This window comes from Vombatus ursinus, unplaced genomic scaffold (genome assembly GCF_900497805.2).
Source record: "Vombatus ursinus unplaced genomic scaffold, bare-nosed wombat genome assembly UNPS02014782.1, whole genome shotgun sequence".
Classification (NCBI taxonomy): domain Eukaryota; kingdom Metazoa; phylum Chordata; class Mammalia; order Diprotodontia; family Vombatidae; genus Vombatus; species Vombatus ursinus.
This window is the reverse complement of record NW_020954560.1, coordinates 4,100,303-4,120,134: the sequence shown is the minus strand read 5'-3', so window position 1 is coordinate 4,120,134 and position 19,832 is coordinate 4,100,303.

Here is a 19,832-nt window from a genome sequence, read left to right as displayed (position 1 = left end):
GATGACTGAGACTTACGGTTGGGGAGCAGGGGTCAACCCACATTCTAAAATAGGCAGCCATAGAAATCCAGAGTAGTAGTGCCCGGGGCCACTCTGTCTCCAGGAGAAAGAATTGACCAAATTCTCTGACACAAAGTGCTATCCTTCCAAAAGATGAACTAACAGGTATCGTGGCTAAAGTGATAGATTTGGAAAATAGGAACACCTGGGTTTTAATCTCATCTCTGCCACTTGCTAGCTGTGTAATCATAGAGAAGTCACTTAACCTCTCTGAGGCTCAATTTAAAAAGTGAGGATAATAGTAGCTATGATACCTACCACACTGGGATGTTGGGAGGTCCAAACGTTTGTATTTTGCAAACTTTAAAGGCATATACACAGTGTCCCAAAAGTCAGCGCAATTTCAAATGTAAGCCAATTTCAACTATAGGCCTATATTAAAGCTTTTTAAAAAAAAATTTATAATTTTATTTATTTCTTTTTAGTTTTCAACATTCACTTCTATAAGATTCTGAGTACTATATATTAAAGCTTAAAACTGTACTAAGGCTTCTGGGACACCTCATATAAAAGTCAGTTATCAATTAATCAATCAACAATATTTATTTACTATGTGCCAGGCATTGTACCAAACCATGCAGATATAAAGAAAAAGAAAAGAGCAGTCCCTGACCTCAAAGAGCTTACACTATATAGTTGTTGTTGTTGTTGTTCAGTCATGTCTGACTCTTCAGAACCCCATTTGGGATTTTCTTGGCAAAGATACCAGAGTGGTTTTCCATTTCCTTCTCCACTTATTTTACAGATGAGGAAACTGAGGCAAACAGGATTAAGTGACTTGCCCAAGGTCATACAGCTAGTAAATGTCAGAGGCTTGGATTTGAACTTAGGTCTTCCTGTCTCTAGGCCTGGTGCTCTATCCACCATGCCACCTAGCTGCCCACATTATATAGAAAGAGACACCATAGATATGTAACATATTACCCTCTTTGTGTATGAACAGTTTGGTTGCTGAGAAAGGGCAAAGAAAGAATAATTGTATAAGGAACACTGATAAAAATAAGTTTACAAAGAAATAAAATCTTTTAGATAAAATATGGAAGATAAAAACAGACTGTTCTATGGACCGGATGGAGAACCTCCCCCTCCCTCCCGCCATGAATGTGCATTAAGGATCTGGTCAAAGGGCAGAGTAATGACCAAGGTAATGGTGGCTGTAGAGCATTGTGGTCCATCAGCTCATTTGTATGTGCTTTTTTTTTAAAAAAGCATTTTGAAGTTTATAATTGACAAAATTATATGCAAATAACTTTGAGAACAATGGGAAAATTATAGCAAGATTGTTGGGTTCATAGCCAACAGAATTATGGATTTCTTACATTTTAGCTATATAAAGTAAAAATGATTCCCCAGCCAGCAGGACTTTGATTGGAGGTATTAGAAGCTGTTAAGAAGCTAGAGAAGACATTTTGACAAAAAAGAGAGAAACAGAACAAGCTAAGCAGCTGAGGAATCACAAAAAGTTGGGGACAAAAGACAGAAGGCTTTCAGTTAAGAGACCTGACTCCAGCTCCTTTGCTGGGAACTTGACGATTGGAAGAGAGATGGCTTTTTTTTTTTTTCCTGATTGACTTGAGAAAGGCTTGAGTAGCTGCAATAAGCTCATTGGAACAGAGTTGGATGCTACTGTTGAGAGAAGAGCTAATAGCTTGTTGCTCTTTAGTGCCATCTACAGGCTAAGGATTGCCTGCTATGGTGTTGCCCTCTACTGCCCTCTCTGGTCCAAGAAAGAGAAACAAAGGAGAAAGTCAAAGTTTCGCATCTCATTTTACTGTGAGCTGTGCTTTTGTGTGTATGAGTAGAGGCTTGGCGATAACTGGACAAAGTACAATCCCCTGCCAATTAAAGGAATTGCTTGTCACTATAATAGCATGACACTTTCTCAGAGCCCTGACAAAGGTGGATATGAGCTAAAAGAGATGGTCGTTGCTTCATCAGCTTAAGCAGAAGAGCAACTTTACCCAGAAGGAGAATTGGGAACATTTCTCAGAGAAGCAGCTTCATATGGTAGAGATTGTTACTAAAAGGACCAAGGACAGCAAAGCCTTTAACTTCAGTGTGATTTGCCCTGAGCATAGGGGTTTCCTTATTCATTTGCCTCCTTGCTAGATTTCTGTGTGTTGCCCATTCTGCTCTTTTGATGCTGTGTGCTTTGGTGGGAGAATGTGATCCAATTGTATGTGTGGACTTTTTAAATTATTCCTGCTCTAGTTTCTAATTCAGTAAATGTTCATTACTGCTTTTGCCTTCTATTGATCAAAGATTAAGATTATTATTGCTTTTACTTCATCACTCAGTAATCTTTTATGTTTAAGAGTAAATGGTGCCCTTCCCTTGCTCCTTTGCAGAAGTGGGAGATTCATGGATTTGAAATATTGTGTATATTTTTGGACTTTTTTGATGTATTGATCAGTTTTGCTGATTTCCCCCTTTTTTTCCTCTTTTTTCTTTTATATCTTTAAAATTATTCTTTGTTGTGTAGGAGAGCTCCCTAGGAAGGGGAAAAGGAAAGAATACTGGGAAAAAATTAGACAATGTAAAAACAAAAGATACCAATAAAATTTTATTTTAAAACATGAAAGAGTGAATGCTGTCATGGTGTCTGATTTTAACTGTTGCAGCTCAGGAGCTGCAGTAGAAAGCCGCATGGGCAATGCACATGATACACACACACACACACACACACACACACACACACACAAACCCCTCAGTTAACTCTAGAACCCCGAGAGAATAAATAGTGAGATATAGCAGCCCGCCATGACACCACACCAGTGTGAGTGCAGATTAGGTGAGCAAGTCAGTCCAGAGAGCCAGTTTTGGGGGTTAAGGCCATGCCTTGGCTACCCATAAATCTGACATAATAGAGAAATACAAAGTAGAGGGACAGTAGCTTTAAAGGAGAAGACTCTAGTTGCTGGGGGAAGGGGTGGAGACTGGAAAAGGTGACATGTAGAAAGTGACATTTGAGCTGAGTCCGAAAAGAAGCTGGGAATTCTAAGAGACAGACATGAGGAGGGGAAGTATTCCAGGTATGGGTGACAATTAGTACAAAGACATAGAGACAAAAAATGAAGTATCTTGAGCAAGGAACAACATTATCGTCATTACAATTGACACAGATTGGGGTAGCTAGGTGGTGCAGTGAATGGAACACCAGTGCTGCATTCAGGAGGTCCTGAGTTCAAATCCGGCCTTGGACACATAACGCTTACTAGCTGTGTGACCCTGGGCAAGTCACTTAACCCCATTGCCTAGCCCCCCCCCCCAAAATAATAATAATAATAATAAAAATAATTGACACAGATCAGCGATCCATGTAAATGATCTTGTAGAATGAATGAATGAATGAAACATAAAATGTTTACTATAAGAGAAACACTGTGCTAAGTGCTGGAACTACTAATAGAAAAATAATATAATCTCTGCTCTCAAGGAGGTCATATTCTAATAAGAGGGTATGACTACAAGGTGGTTGATAATAACTGGAGGGAAGGGCAGATGGCAAAGCCCAGTGGTCCTCCATCTTATCAGAAAGATTATAGTTAGTGACTCAGTACTCATAAAGTGGCCAGGTTTACCCCCACATATGGGGGTAGGGGGGGCTATGGAAGAGTCACACCCATGATCATTGAAAAGAGAGAGGAGGCTGGAGGGTTGGCATGGAACCCGGGCTCTGAGTTCCTTCCTGTGATGAGGTTGGAGAATGGGGATGGTAAGGAATGTCAGCGTCTAGGTAGGAGGGGAAAGAGAAGAAAGGGATACATAAGAAGGCTGGGTAAAAGGGCCTCCCTACAATATCTGCTCCAATGAGTCCATTCATACTTAGTAGGATCTGCACAGCTGTTAGGCTCAATTCCCTATTCTGTAAAACAGAGTGGGTTGAAATAAATAGCTTTTGAGGTCCCATTGAACTCTAGAATTATGATCCATAATTTACAATCTTAAAGAGTAATCAGGAAATTTACTTTACACGGAATTGGAAAAAATAAAATACTATTTAAAAAAATTTTTTAATAGCCCCTCCCCCAAAAACCAAAAAAGTTTCCGGGGCAGTACGATGTGAAGTGATTTGTCCAGGTCGCACAGCCAGTAGGTGTCTGAGGTGGGCCTGAAACCTGGCCTTCCTGACACCAAGAATGGCTCTTTCTCCATTATGCCATCCTGCTTCTTAGTTATTATTGCTATTATTATTCCCATGACTGGCTTGAAAGTTTGATTGAGCTGTTAGCAGCAGCTCTAATTGCCAGATGAAAGAGCAAGGCTATCCCCAACCAGGATTCAAAAGTGACTGGCATTTGTTTTTTCAGCCCGAGGACAGAATTAACATCCGACAGCTGTGAGTATTCACACTGCTGAATGCAAATTACAAAATATTATCAGGCATTCTCCTACACAGAGCGGCAGTATTGGCCCATCAGATGCTTCACCAAGCTCAAACACAGGCCGGGAGAGAAAGGAAACCGGGGAGATTTTCTATGATAATGAGAGAAATTGTAACATGTGCTGAAGAGGAAGACAGACGGGATATCTTTTCAGGCTAGATCAAGAAAAGCTTTTGACAGAATAAGGCATGATTTTCTTTTATTTGAAGTGTTGCAGGTCTACAGAATCCCACTGCAATTTGTTTTGTCTATGCAAATTTCATAGAACAATCCAGTGAGTGCTTCACAGCTGGGAAAGGAGGAAAGTGTGAATTCATACCAGGAGGCAGGTGAATTCATACCAGGGAAATGGATCTCTGGATAAGGAAAGTATCTTGGAAAGCTAAGACCTGTCCACTGTTTACACATCACAGACACAATTTGTATTTAGAATCACAGATTCTTAGAGTTAGAAGCAATTTCAAAGGCCATGCAGTAAACCTGTTAGATAGAAATCCTCGCCTTCAGTCAGACTCTACTACTCATCAAGCCCAAATGCTACTTAAACTTTCCATTGTGTAGCAAAATGCCTTGCACATTTTGGGGGGAGGGAAGAGGAGCCCATATCTCTGACTTTATTATTTTGGGGGAACTCTAGTTGTGAAAATTCCCTTCACCAGTGCATATTGGCAACTCGGTTGTTTTAGAGAGCTCCTGGGGCACTGGGAGTCAGGACTTGAACCCAAGTCTTCCAGATGCTAAGGCCAGATGGCCATCTACCACGCTACACATCCATGCTTAATAACTATTGAGTTGAAGTCTATGGCTTTGATTCCCTCATCTATCTCCATTTTATCCTCTCTCTACTAAAATCCTGGATACCCTTCAAAGTGAGGAGATCAAGCCCCACTCTTTCCATTAAGCCTCCCTTCACTACTCTCAGTGATCTCTTCCCCCTCTGAGCTCCTTACTGTCCATACTCCTCCTTTCCTTCAGTCCAGAGCTGTGTTTCATTGATGGAATACAAAGAATCAAAAATGCTTTATTAAGCTCTTACTATACGCCAAGCACATTGATGGAAGCTAAATGGCTCAATGGATAGAACACTGGCCCTGGACTGAGAAAGACCTAAGTTCAAATCTGGCCTCAGACACTTAATGTCTGTGTGACCTTGGGCAAGTTCCTTAATCTGTTTGCCTAGGAGGCAACTAGGTGGCACAGTAGAGAGAGCACTGGGCCCGGAATCAGTAAGACCTGAGTTCAAATTTGGTCTCAGACACTTACTAGTTGTGTGACCATGGGCAAGTCACATAACCTCTGTTTGCCTTAATCCACTAGAGAAGGAAATGACAAACCACTCCAGTATCTTTGCCAAGAAAACCCCATGGACAGTGTGGTTCACAAGGTCACAAAGAGTCAGACATGAGTGAACAACAACGTATGTCAGGCACGGTACTAAGCACTGGGGTTACAAATAGAGGAGAGACAGTCCTTCGGCTCAAAGACCTCTTCAAAGCTGAGGAGATAATGCATCAAGGAGAGTCCATCCTCTAGGGGCAGCTAGATGGCACAGTGGATAGAGCATCGGCCCTGAAGTCAGGAGGACTTGAGTTCAAATCCGGCCTCAGACCAAACACTTGACACACTTACTAGCTATGTGACCCTGGGCAAGTCACTTAACCCCAATTGCCTAAAAAAACAAAAAACAAAAAAACAAAAGGAGAGTCCATCCTCACGGCAGATAGAAAGACCAGGTGGCATTTAGGATACAGCAGGCAAAGCAGTAGGCAGATGGCAAGCCTCCTGCCCTGTGGACTTTGGGGAGCAAGGGCACAGCAGAGGGGAGGATGAGAGAGGTGGCCAGCACCTAATCAAAAGTTGGCACTCAGTGCTTGTGCGAACTGGGCAATGGTGAGGGAAAGAGAAGAGTTTACTCTTGCTAATTGGTAGCCCTTAGTAAGGGAGGGGATGGTCCACTGCTCCCTCTGTTCTATCCTCCAGCAGGTCCACGATCTACCAGCAGCCCAGTTGGTAGACTGAGGCTGGAGCAGGGAAGGTCTCCATCTGAAATTTAAACTCTTAAGAGAATCACTCGGCACCCTCAGAGGTTATAAGACTTGCCCAGAATCCCACAGTCAGTACGCATCAGCGGTGGGACCACACACTAAGCACTTATCTTACACTCCCTTAAATTACAAAATGTCTTGACTGTATTTTTCTTTTCGCACAACTAGATCTTCCCCAGAAAGCTCATGCCTACTCCTGGCTTCCCAGTTTTTGGTAGTTGACGCTATCATTTTCTTAGTCTTCCTGAATCAAAGCCGCTATCATCTCTTACTCCTCCTCTGCACTGTGAAACATCAGGAACTAGAAACACTGTGAGTCACCTATAATTGTAGCTGTAAAGCGAAAAGTGATTATAGGATTTAGTTCAAAGGTGACTCATCTAATGTAAAATTAGAGGGGGAACAATTCTTGCAGGCCTCAGGTCAAGCCTCCCTCCTTGCCTTGAAGCTCCATAGCACCATCAGAGGCTCATAGGATTTCAGAGCTGAAAGGAACATTGGAGAACATCTAGTTTAACCTCTAAATGTAGCCCATAAAGGGTAAGCGACTTGCTGCTACGCACGGGGACACTGAACGGCCCAATCACATATGCTTGTTGATCTAAGGTTACTCAAATAATAACTTGCAAAGCCAAGATCTTCCTGACTTCAACACTGACTCTGTCCACTGTACCACCTACTGTATTTATTGTACTGGATAGGAACACTGTGTACTTGTAATTATTTTCTTTATAGTAATTCTATTTATGTTTCTGTATGTACTATTTCCCATGTTACATTGTAAGCTGCTTAATTTAAGAGAAAGATATTGTTTCATTCTTTGTATTTATTTCCCCAGCACATAGCTTAACATCTAGAACACAGTAGACACTTAATAAATTCTTGTAAAAAAGAAGTCTCAGAGGGGATATGATGGTTGTCTTCAAGGATATGGAGGGTGGTCATGTGGAATATGGGTTAAATTTGTTGTTTTGGGCCCCATAGGATAGAACCAGGAGCAAGGAGGTCAACTTTGGCTTAATATTAGAGACAAACATTTCTTAACAATGAGAGCTTCTCCATCTTGACTCATTAGATAGCAAGCTACAATCAGAACAGTTGCTTCAGATAATAGTGAGCTCCCCATCACTAAAAATCTTCAAGACGTAGTCTTCAAGATTACTGCTTGGTAGAGATGTGGCAGAGTGGGTGGATAACTGGTCATTTATAGGTTAGCCAAGATGGCAGATCTTCTTTTTAACTCTGAGATTCTCCGATTTTTTTTTTCAGGACATAAGAAGTAAGTAGAATAAAACCAAATACATGAATAATAACTATGGAGCAAATATTTCCCCAAAGTGAGATGGGCTACATTGAGAGGTGGTGGGTTCCTCCCACTTGAAGGTCTTCAAGCAGAGGTTGGGCAACCACTTGTTGGGAATGTTATAGTGGATATCTCTTTGGCGTATAGGTTGGACTAAATGACCACTTAGGTCCTTTGCAACTTTAAAATGCTTCAGTTTGGTGAAATATCTAAGATGGGACTTGAATTTGGTGCTCCTGACCCCACATCTAACATGTTTGTGACTCCTCCACGCTGCCAACCATATAGTATCCTTCGTCTCTAGGTCTATAGTCTCAAAGGACTCACTCCACACCTTTTCTCATTCTCCTCCATCCATTTGAAGTTTCAGGTCCCCTACTTCCTATGGGAACCGATGCTGGTGATTAGGGTACAAAAGTAACCTCCTTGGTGTTTGAGGGGGAAATACATGATCCAATCTATGATGTGAATGGGTGAGCAAAGTGATATAGATGTTAAAACAAAGAGTTCATTTGAGTAAAACACAGAAGATTAGAGTAGCAGTCCAAAGTACAAGAGAGGTCAACATGGATTATGTGAGAAAATTGCTACCGAGTGTAGCCACTTAAGCCATTGGTAAATCAGTTTGTCCCATGTGCAATCTCTACTTAAGAGTGCACCTTTCTACGGCATAGCATATTAGTCACATTTCCTTTTCACTGATATTGCTATGGACTCAGATATGCAGCACTCTCCCCCTAGGCCCCTACTCTGTACGTGTGATGAGACCATACCGTGGCAAGTGGATAGAGTGCCAGACCCGGAGTCAAGATAGGCGTGAGTTCAAATCTTGCCTCAGACACTGAATGGCTGTGTGATCTTGGGCAAGTCACTTACCCTCTGTTTGCCTTTATTTCCTCAACATCTGCCTCCTAAAATTGTGAAGATCAATGAGATAAGGTCTGTGAAATGCTTAGCAAACAAGCACTGAATAAATTGCTAGCCATTATTATTGTAACTGTATAATTGTTAGATGTTCTTATGATAATGATGTGCAATTCCTATCTATCCTTGAGGGCCCAGCACAAATTTCACCTCTGCCAGGAAGCCTTCCCTGTATTTCCCTCCCACTGATAGAAGTAATTACTTCTCTTTCTGAATCCCCCAGAGCACTTTACAGATAAATCTCTTTTGCATTGCTACTCTCTACCTTACATTGCAGTTCCTTGTGGATGCGTCCAACCTTCCCTCTTAGATCTTCAACCTTCATGAGGGCAAGGATCATGTCTTTTTCTTCTTGATGTCCCCCATGATGCCTTGCACTTACAAAGTACTCAATAAATTTCTATTGAATAAATGAGAATATAAATATAGGGGAAACAGTGAGGGAAAATATTTGCTCTATAGTTATTATTCTACTATTTGGTCTTATTCTACTTCTTATATCCCCCCCCCCAAAAATCAGAGGATCTCAGAGTTGGAAGGGACCTCTGCTCTCTAGGCTGGCCTGGCACTGACCTGTTACATGTCCATTCTTCCACTTCCCCACCACGTGGCAATCTTGAAGACTACTTCTTGAAGACTTTTAGTGATGGGGAGCTCACTATCGATTGAGGCAGACGTTCTGATTTTAGCTCACTCTCTGATGAGTCAGGATCCAAGGAAACCTAAATAGACTAAAGCATTGGGCTGAATCTAATGAACGGGAAATTTAATAGGCATGTGTAAAATCCTAAGTTTGTATTTTAAAAAGCAATAAGCCACATAAATAAAGATGAGAAATGTGGCTAAACATATCTATGTGGAAAGAAATCTGAACTTTTCATCAACTGTAAGTGCAATATAGGTCAATAGTGTGAGCTGGAAACCGGAAAAGCCATTTGGATCTTAGGCCGTATTAATGTGGCCAAAACATCCAGAATCATGGAAGCAATGGTCCTTTTGTCCTCTGTTCTGGTTAGACTGTATCTGGAATATTGTGTTCATTTTGGGGTAGCACATTTTAGGAATCATATTAATAAGCTATAGAGTGCCCTTAAGAGGTACCCTTCAAGAAGAATAGGTAGGGTCCCATGGGCAAAAATTCAGCATGGGAAGTCAACCATGGGCAGGATGACTACCTGTCAGGTAGTTGTAGTGGGGGAGAGATGGTCCCTCAGGTCCCTTTCAGTCCTAAAATTCTATATGTGAGTCTCTGAATCAGTATAGCAAAGGGTCTCAAGACCATGCCATATAAGGACTGGTTGAAGGAACTGGTAATACTGTGTCTGGAGAAGTGCTAGGCCTGGAGTCAAGAAACTCTGATTTCAAATCTGGTCTCAGACACTTCCTAGCTGTGTGACTGTGGGCAAGTCACTTAATCCTGTTTGCCTCAGTTTCCTCAATTGTAAAATGAGGATAATAATAGCACCTCTCACAAGGTAGGGTTGTTGTGAGGATCAAATGAGATAATACATGTAAAATGAACAAACAAATAAAACACTTAGCACAGTGCCTGGCACATAGTGGGTGCTGTATCAATGCTATTCCATTCCAAATATCTGAAAGGCTATCCCATGGGAAATGGTAATCCCCCAGTTCTCCTTAATTTTACTGCCTTAATCTCTGAGACTATCCTCAATTTATCCTGTATATGTCTCATTTGTACAGAGTTGTTAACATGTTATCTCCACCATCAGACTATGTGTTCCTTGAGAATAGGGACAATCTTTTGCCTTTCTTTGCATTCCCAGCATTTAAGACAGTGCGTGGCAAATAGAAGGTGCTTAATAAATGCTAGTTGACTATAAATGGCATAACATAAAAGGGTGGAAATAGCCGAGTCAGAGATGGTTAGGTGGTACAGTGGATTGACTGCAGGGCCCAGAGTCAGGAAGACTCATCTTTCTGAGTTCAAATCTGGCCTCAGATACTTCCTGGCTGGGTGACCCTGGGCAAGTCACTTCACTCTGTTTGCCTCAGTCTCTCATCTGTAAAATGAGCCGGAGAAGGAAATGGCAAACCACTCTAATATCTTTGCCAAGAAAACCCCGAATGGGGTCACAGGGAGTGGGACACTACTGAAAAACAACTGAACAACAACGAAGTGGAGTCAGATTTAGGCTTTAGACAAGGAAACACTCCTAACGATTAGAGCTATCCAAAAGCAGAAGTCATTGCCTGAGGTGGTAGTGCCTTCTTCTTCCCTGGAAGGGTTTGGTGTTTGGCTAGATAACCACTTAGACAGCATTCCTATTAGGTATGGTTTGGACTAGATGGACTGTGAAGCACCTTTTAATCAATGAATCAGCAAGCATTTATTAAGCGCCTACTATGTGCTAAGCACTGGGGATGCAATGAAAGGCAAAAGCAATCCCTGTCCTCAAGAAGCTCACAGTCTAATGGGGGAGATAACATACAAACAACTATGTATATACAAGATATACATAGAAAAGGTGGAAGGTAATCTTAAGGTAAAGGCTCTAGTCTCTGAGGAACCGGAAAAGTCCCGACACAAAGGGGCATCTAGGTGGCATAGTGGATAGAGCACCCGCCCTGGAGTCAGGAGGACCTGAGTTCAAATCTTACCTCAGACACGTGATACTAGCTGTGTGACCCTGGGCAAGTCACTTAGCCCCAATTGCCTTCAAAAAGAAAAAAAGAAAGGTGACACAAGCAGAGTCAAAGATTTCAGTTCTGAGATTCTATGATTCTGCAATTTTGAGAAAGTTTTTCCTTATACAGAACCAAACTATGCCTCTTTCCTCTATATCCTACTGCCTCCTTTACTAAAATGTTCAGATATTTTTTCATTCAAACTATTGTCTAGCCACACCCTTATCCTCCCTGGGAGATTTTTTTAGACCCAAAGTGTAGGACATCACCAATTCCCAGAGGGTATTTTGAGCAAAAGACTCAGTAAACCTTAAAAACACTAAGTAAATGTGTTGTTATACTCTAGTATTTAAGAAAATACTTCAATGGATCAAATGATCTTGTGGATATAGGTATTCATTTCCAGGGATGCCAATCACATTTCATCCACTCATCCCTTCCAACTCTTGTCCATATCCTCCCATAAATCTTCCCCAGGAGCTCCATTCAACATGATGGGGGCCTTCCTTTTTTGGTCCCTCTTAACATTACATGTGTATGGAGATTCACCAGAGCTTCCCTGATCAGTTTGATGAGCCTATAGGGAGGTCAGAATTTATATGAGACTTGAGTTATTTTCCCCAAAGAAGGTACGGACATGCCCACTGGCACTTAGACAGCCAGTTATATATCATTGAGCATAAGCAATTGAATCTTACCATTTTCAGATGAAATGATTGGATTGGATTGTTTCAAACCTTTGGGGGATGACTTGGCTGATGAAAACTGTTGTGGATTAGAGCTCTAATTTGACGTGGGTCTATTTAAAAAAAAAAGAGAGAGATCCATTGTAGAGTTAGACTTGTCTGTGAGATTCTAAGAGAGTTGAAAATATGGACCAAAGAGCAGCAGAGCTAAAAGCAAAACTAGATCCCAGGGGTAAAAACTGTACACACAGCATCCCTGCATTCCCCCTGCCTTCCAATCCCAAGGAGCCACTAATGACTTCTTTGGGCAGAGGCATATGGGAGTTACATGTGCTCTCACCCTCTTAGCTCAACAGGGGAATTCCTAAATCCCATTATTCTGGTCAGAGGAGGGAGAATGTCCTGGGAAAAGGAAAATCACTGAGATGTTTAAAGACCTAGCTTTCTAAATGCTCTCCATCTCCAGAGAAAGAACTTATGGGGTCTGAATACAGATTGAAGCATATTATCTTTCACTTTCTTAATTTTTTTTCATGGTGTGTTTTTTTCTTGGTCTGTGATTTCTTCCACAACATGACTAATATGGAAATATGTTTTGCATGATTGCATATGTATAGCCTGTATCAGATTATTCACCATCCAATGGAGGAAAGGAGGGCAGGAGAGAGGGAGAGAATTTGGAACTAATTTTTTTAAATGAATGTTAAAAATTGTTTTTACATGCAATTGGGGAAAAAATATTGAAAACTAAAAAAAAAAAAAGACCTAGCTTTTTAGAAAGAAAAGGTGCCTCCACTTTCTCTCTTCTCAGACTTTTTCAGTCTGACTCCTGATCTAATATTCATTCAACTCAAACTGCTTTCTCCAAATTATCAATGATCTCTTAGTGTCCTCTTCTCAATCCTCATCTTTCTTGACCTTGGTAGCATTTGACATTGTAAATCACCTTCTCCTTCTGGATTTTTATTATTCTCCCTCGGTTCACCCACTCCTCCCTGTCTGTCAACTCCTTCTCATTCTCTTTCACTAGATCTTCATCCCTGTCATGCTCACTATTTGTGGGTGCCCCCCCAAAGCTCTGTCCTCTTTTTTTTCTTTTTATAATCTCTTTTGCTGAACTCATCAGCTATCAAGGGTTCCATTATCATCTCTATGCAGATGATTACCAGATGGATTTATCCAGCCTTAGTCTCTCTCCTGAGCTCCTAATCTAAATTACCAACTCTGTTGGAAATTTCAACTGGCTATTCCATAGCCATCTCAAACTCAACATGTCCAAAATAGTAGTCATTATTATTCGCTTCAAACCCTCCTTTCTTTTCAATCTCCCAGTTACTATTGAAAGGACTACCACCCTTTCAAGACACTAGGTGGCGAAATAGCACATATAGTACCAGGTTTGAAGTCAGGAACACTTATTTTCCAGAGTTCAAATCTGGCCTCAAACTGAGACCTGAGAAAGACCTTAGCTTAAAAAGGCCAGGGTCTCTCACTGTATCTGAGGCCATTGCCAGTCGTCCTGACCTATGTCTTGTTACTGGACTCTGATGACTCTGGAAGAGAGAATGAAGCTGATGACTGCACAGCCCTGCCTCATTTAAATCTAATTCACTTGCAAGTTAAGACATCACCCTCCTGATGTCATTGGTCCTCTTTGAGAATGAAGGGTGAACAACAACAACAATAGATGCTTACTAGTGGTGTGACCCTGGGCAAGTCATTTAACCCTCTCTGCCTCTATTTCCTCATTTGTAAAATGAGCTGGAGAAAAAAACGGCAAACTGTTTCAGTATCTTTGCCACGGAAACCCCAAATGGAGTCTCAAAGAGTTAGACATGATTGAAAAATGACTGAACTGAGATTGAATTAAAATGTAAACTACAGAGCAGGAGCTATGTGTACAGATTGTCCCAAAAGTCTTAGTGAAGTTTTAAGCTTTAATAATTTCAGAAACATAAATGCTACACACTTATAACAGGCAACTTTTGAAAGATTAATTATTTAAAAAATTTTTAATATTGATATACTTCTTATTAAAATTTAAAACAACTGCCATCTTGTGCTATATGTCACTCCAGTTTATTTGTGAACTTTATAAAAACTTTCATCAACTGTAGCTCAGTAACTAGAAAGATTGCATTTGTGATCATGGTCTTCAAATCGCCCAAAGAATGAAGCAACAATTTTGACATGACCTCACCAAAAAACTCTAGGGGAGAGGTGTCAGGTATCCAAGGTGGCCACACAGAGAACCTCCTTTACAGAGTCGCTGGGCTGTGAAAGTTTCATCCAGAAACTGTCACACCTACAATGAGTACATCATACTCCATTTAGTTCAAAATAAACTTTAAAATATACTATTCAAAATTCACTAAACTAAATAAGTATAAAAGACATTAGAATAAACTTACAAATGGTGTTTTTGTAAGAATGTAGCACTTACACTTCTGAAGTTATTAAAGCTTAAAACTGCACTAGGACTTTTAGGTGCCTTATATTTCTATTCCCAACATCTAGTACAGTGCCTGGCACATAACTGTTGTTCATCTTCCATTTCGAAGGGGACCAATGACATCATGAGGTGATATCTTGACTTGTTCATGAATTGGGTTTAAGTGAGACAGAATTGCACAAAGTTGTCAGCCTCTTTCTCTATTCCAGAGTCACAGAAGTCCAGTGGCAAGAAAAAAGTCAAGACAACTGGCAATGGCCCAGGATTCAGTGGATGACCTTGGCATCTTCAATGTCTGACCAAGCTCTAAGTGCTCCACAGCATCTACTTCAGCCACTTTCATGCCACTGGAACAAAGTGTTCTCTTCTACCCGTTCTGCCAGGGGTGGGGAGGGAGGAGGGGGAATCTTCACATGCTTGGGGTAGATACTCCCCTAACTCACCAGCACTTACTTAATAAATGCTTGTTGACTGACTTGACTTGATTTGGCTTAACTTGAAGTTTCTCCTCATTCCAATCCAACCTCTACTCCACTGCCAAAGTGATTTTCCTAAAGTGTAGATCTGACAATGTCACTTTCCTATTCAATAAACTTTGGTGGTCCCCTATTACTTCTAGGAACACATACTAAATCCTTTGTTTGGCATTTAAATTTCTTTACAATCTCAGCTCTTCCTATCTTTCCAATCTTCCTACGTTCTACTCCCACGAAGTCTACAATCTAACCATACCGGACCATGTGCTATTCCTTACACACAACAGTCCATCTCCCATCTCCAAGTCTTTCTACTGGCTAATCCCCTACCTAGGATGCCTCCTTCCCACCTGAAAGCTCTCAGAATCCCTGTCTTTCCTTAAGAGTCAGATCAAGCTCTACCTGCTCCAAAAGGGCTTTACTTGTCTCTCCAACTGCTAATGCCAGCCCTTCCATGATTAGTTCCTCTATTCTGTATGTATAATTTTCTGGTTTATATATATTGTCTCCTTCATTAGAATATAAGCTCCTAATGAGCAATCACAATGCAAAAAGACTGATGATAAAGCATGAATCTGATGACAAAGCATCTCCTGACAAGGAGGTATTGGACTCAGAGTGCAGAACACACACACGCACACACACAAGTGTTTTGTTCTTTTCCCCCACAATGATAGGGGGAGGTGGGAGGTAGAGAAAATAGATTTTTGTTAATTGAAAAAATTAATTTTAAAAATGAAGTAAGGAAGCTTTTGGGAGCCAAGATGGCAGAGTAAGAAGTCACTCTCACCCTCCCTTATTGATCTCTGAAAGTCCAGAAAATATCACCCCAGGAAAAACCCTGAAACAGCTGAGCCAGCAGAAAGACAGTATACAGCAGTCTTGTAGCCTAGGAAGTTTGAGGATTAGCTGGCAAGGCCCCTCTTACTCTCAGGGACAGGGAGCAGTACAGGACAGGAAGCATCCCAACAAGCCAGCATCAGGCCCCACCCAGTAAACCAGGGGGAGATCCTGAGCCCTAGGGTGGTGGAGTAGACAAGTGCCAACACTAGGACCCCTCGAGTGTCTCATCACACTCAGGGGAACCTGTAAACGCTGGCTCAGAAAACCACCACATGCACTGGTGTTCTCCAGCAGCCAAATTTCTTGGTGCTTCAGCACAACTCCAGGCTGGCAGACATCCTCCAGTAGCCAAACATTCAAGTGCTTTAAAGAAGCCCAAGTGAGCAGGCATCCTCCAGGCGCCAGACTCCTCACTACCCACCCTGAGAGCTCTAGTGCTGCTGACCTCAACTCAGCACCAGTTAAGCTGCCAGATCCCTACAGCCTCTAGCTGCCAGCCCCTGAGGCCCCAGCACACAAAGCCATTGACCAGGTACCAGGCTCCCAGCACAAGAAGCTTGGGTCAGTGTCTCCTGTGCTCCAACAGGAGAGCTCAACTTTAAAAGCCAGGAAATAGGCAAACACTATGAGCAGAAAGCAGAAACAAACAATGACCACAGATTTTTATTATGGGAACAGGGAATCCCAAGGCACAAATTCAGAAAAGGACAAGATTGTCAATATACCCACATCCGAAACCTCAAGGGGAATATGAACTGGTCTCAAGCCCAAAAAGCCTTCTTGGAAGAGCTCAAGAAGGATTTTAAGAGAGGTAGAAGAAAAATTGGGAAAGGAAATGAGAGATATGCAAGAGTGAGTCAATAGCTTGGAAAAGGAAGGAAAAAAATTGACTGTAGAAAACAAGTCCTTAAAAAATACAATTGACCAAATGGAAAAGGAGGCACAAAAACTCAATGAAGAGAAGAACTCCTTAAAAAGTAATGGGCCAAATGGAAAAGGAGGTACAAAATCTAATAGAAGGAAACAATTCATTAAAAATTAGAATTGGGCAAGTAGAAGCTAATGTCTCTATGAGATATCAAGAATCAGTCAAACAGAAACAAAAGAATAAAATAATAGAAGAAAACATAAAATATCTCATTGGTAAAACAACTGACCTGGAAAATAGATTCAGGAGAGACAATTTAAAAATTATTGGTCTACCTGAAAACCATGATGAAAAAAAAAGAGCCTGAACAGCACCTTTCAGGAAATCATCAAGAAAGACTGCCCTGTGGTCCTAGAACCAGAAGGTAAAATGGTCATCGAAAGAATCCACCTATCACTTCCTGAAAGAGATCCCAAATTGAAAACTCCAAGGAAAATTGTAGTCAAATTTCAAAATTACCAATCAAAGAGAAAATACTACAAGCAACCAGAAAGAAACAATTTAAATATCATGGAACCACAGTCAGGATTACAGTAAGAACTTGCAGTTTCTACATGAAAAGATCAGAGGGTGTGGAATACGATATTGCATAAGGCAAAGGAGCTTGGATTAAAACCAAGTGAAATTGGTTACCTAGTGAAATTGAACATAATCTTTCAGAGCAAGAGATGGATATTCAACAAAATAGGGGACTTCCAAACCTTCCTGATGAAAAGACTAGAGCTCAACAGAAAATCTGATCTTCAAATACAAAGCTCAGGAGAAGCATAAAAAGGTAAACAGGAAAGAAAAAAAAAACCTTGTTATTAATAAGGGCAAACTGTTTACATCCCTACAAGGGAAGATAAACTCTTGAGAACTATGTTGTTATTAAGACATTTAAAAGAGGTCATAGATAGATGGTGTGGGTATAAGTTGACTTTGATGTGATGATAAAAAAAAATCTAATTAAGTGTTGAAAAGGGATTGTACTGGGAGAAGAGGAAGGAGGAGGCAGACAAGGGTGAATTATATCGCATAAAAAGACACAAAAACCTATTACAGTAGAGAGAAAGGAAGGAGGGAGATGAGCACTGTTTGAATCTTATTTTCATCAGATTTGGCTCAAAGAGGAAATAACAAAATCAGTTAGGTATAGAAATCTAACTTACCCTATAGGAAGTAGGAGGGGAAAGGGGAAAGAAAAGGGAGGGGGTGGATAGAAGGGAGGGCAGACTGAAGGAGGAGGTGGTCAAAAGCAACTCTAGTAAGGAGGGAAAGGGAGAAAGGAGAGAGAAAAAGCATAGACAAGGGGGAAATAGGATCGACAGAAAGACAAAGATAGTAATCATAACTGTGAACGTGAATGGGGTGAACTCTCCCACAAAACCGAAGCAGATAGCAGATTAGATTAAGAACCATAATCTTACAATATGTTGCTTAAAAACCCTGAAAGACTTATACAAACTGATGCTGAGTGAAATGAACAGAACTAGGAGAGCATTATACACAATAGCAACCACAATGTACAATGACTGACTTTGATAGACTTAGCTCTTCTCAGTAATGTAAGGATCTCAGACAACTCCAAAAGACTCATGATGGAAAATGCTATCCAGAGAAAGAACTTTGGAGTCTGAATGCGAATGCAAGCATACTATTTGCTCTCCTTTTCTTTTGTTGTTTTGTTTTGTCTCTTCTTTCTCCCAGTTCTTCCCATTAGTTCTAATCTTTCTTTACATCATGACTAATGTGAAAATACATTTAATATGAATGTATAAGTAGAGCCTATATCAGATTGCATGCTGTCTTGGGGAGGGGGGAGGATAGAGAGGGGGGAGAAAATTTAAAACTCAAAATCTTATGGAAGTGAATGTTGAAAACTAAAAATAAATTAATTATTTTTTTAAATAAAGTGAGTTCCTCAAGAGTGAAAACTATCTTTTGCTTTCTATTTATATTCCAGGGTTTTAACATAGTGCCTGGCACACAGCAGATGCTTAATAAATGCCAATTATTTGATTGACTGAGTTCCTAGGCAATTATTAGAACCCCAGGCTAGACATGGGATTCTCTAATAACCCAAAGTTTGAAAGTTCTGTAATCTACCCTTGTAGAGAGAGAAAGAAAATTTTCAGCATTGACAACCTCAGAAATACCTCTTTGGCAACCTCAAATTCAAGAGTTCTGATCCAACATTTCAGAGGAAAAAGGGGGAGTTCTCTGGCTGCACCAGCCTCTTGGGGAGAACAAGATCATGCATTTGTTCCTCTCCCACGTCATAGTTGGAGGATCACGAAGGGACTCAAAACACAGCATGGGAAAGCAAAAGCTCTGGATGTTGCCTTCTGCTTTTGTGGAGAATCATTTGGATTGTGTGAGTGTGATGGAAAAGGGGTTAACTCTTTGGCAACCCCCACTCTACTTCCCTTCTGGGAGAGTTCAAGCCCTCAGATTAGTACTTCAATTATAGATGGTTCTATGGGTCTCTGGGCTCAAACTGGGCCTTTATTCCCCCAAATGTCTTTACAATAGCACTTTTTGTGGTAGCAAAGAACTGGAGAGAAAGTAGATTGCCCATTGGCTGGGGAAAGGAATGAAATAAAATATCACTGTGTGGTAACAAACAGTAAATGTGATGATACAGAGAAGCATGGGAAGACATATGAACAGATGCAAAGTGACGTAAGCACAATGAAGAAAAGAATATACACGACGGCCACAATGCTATAAATAGAGAAGAAATAGAAAAATATAGAAAAGGACAAGAACACAACAGTTGAAACAGTGTTGGAAAATTATAATGATCAAGCCTGGCTCCAAAGAGATGATACATGAAAATACTGCCACTACTCCTCTTCCTCCTCCACCTCCTCCTCCTCCTCCTCCTCTTCTTCTCCTTCTTCTCCTCCTCCTCCTTCTTCTCCTCTCCTTCTCCTTCTTTTCTTCTTCTTCTTCTTCTCTTCCTCCTCCTCCTTCTTCTCCTTCTTATTCTTCTTCTCTTCTTCTTCTTCTCCTCCTCCTCCTCCTTCTTCTCCTTCTCCTTCTTTTCCTTCTTCTCCTTCTCCTTCTTCTTCTCCTTCTTCTTCTCTTTCTCCTTCT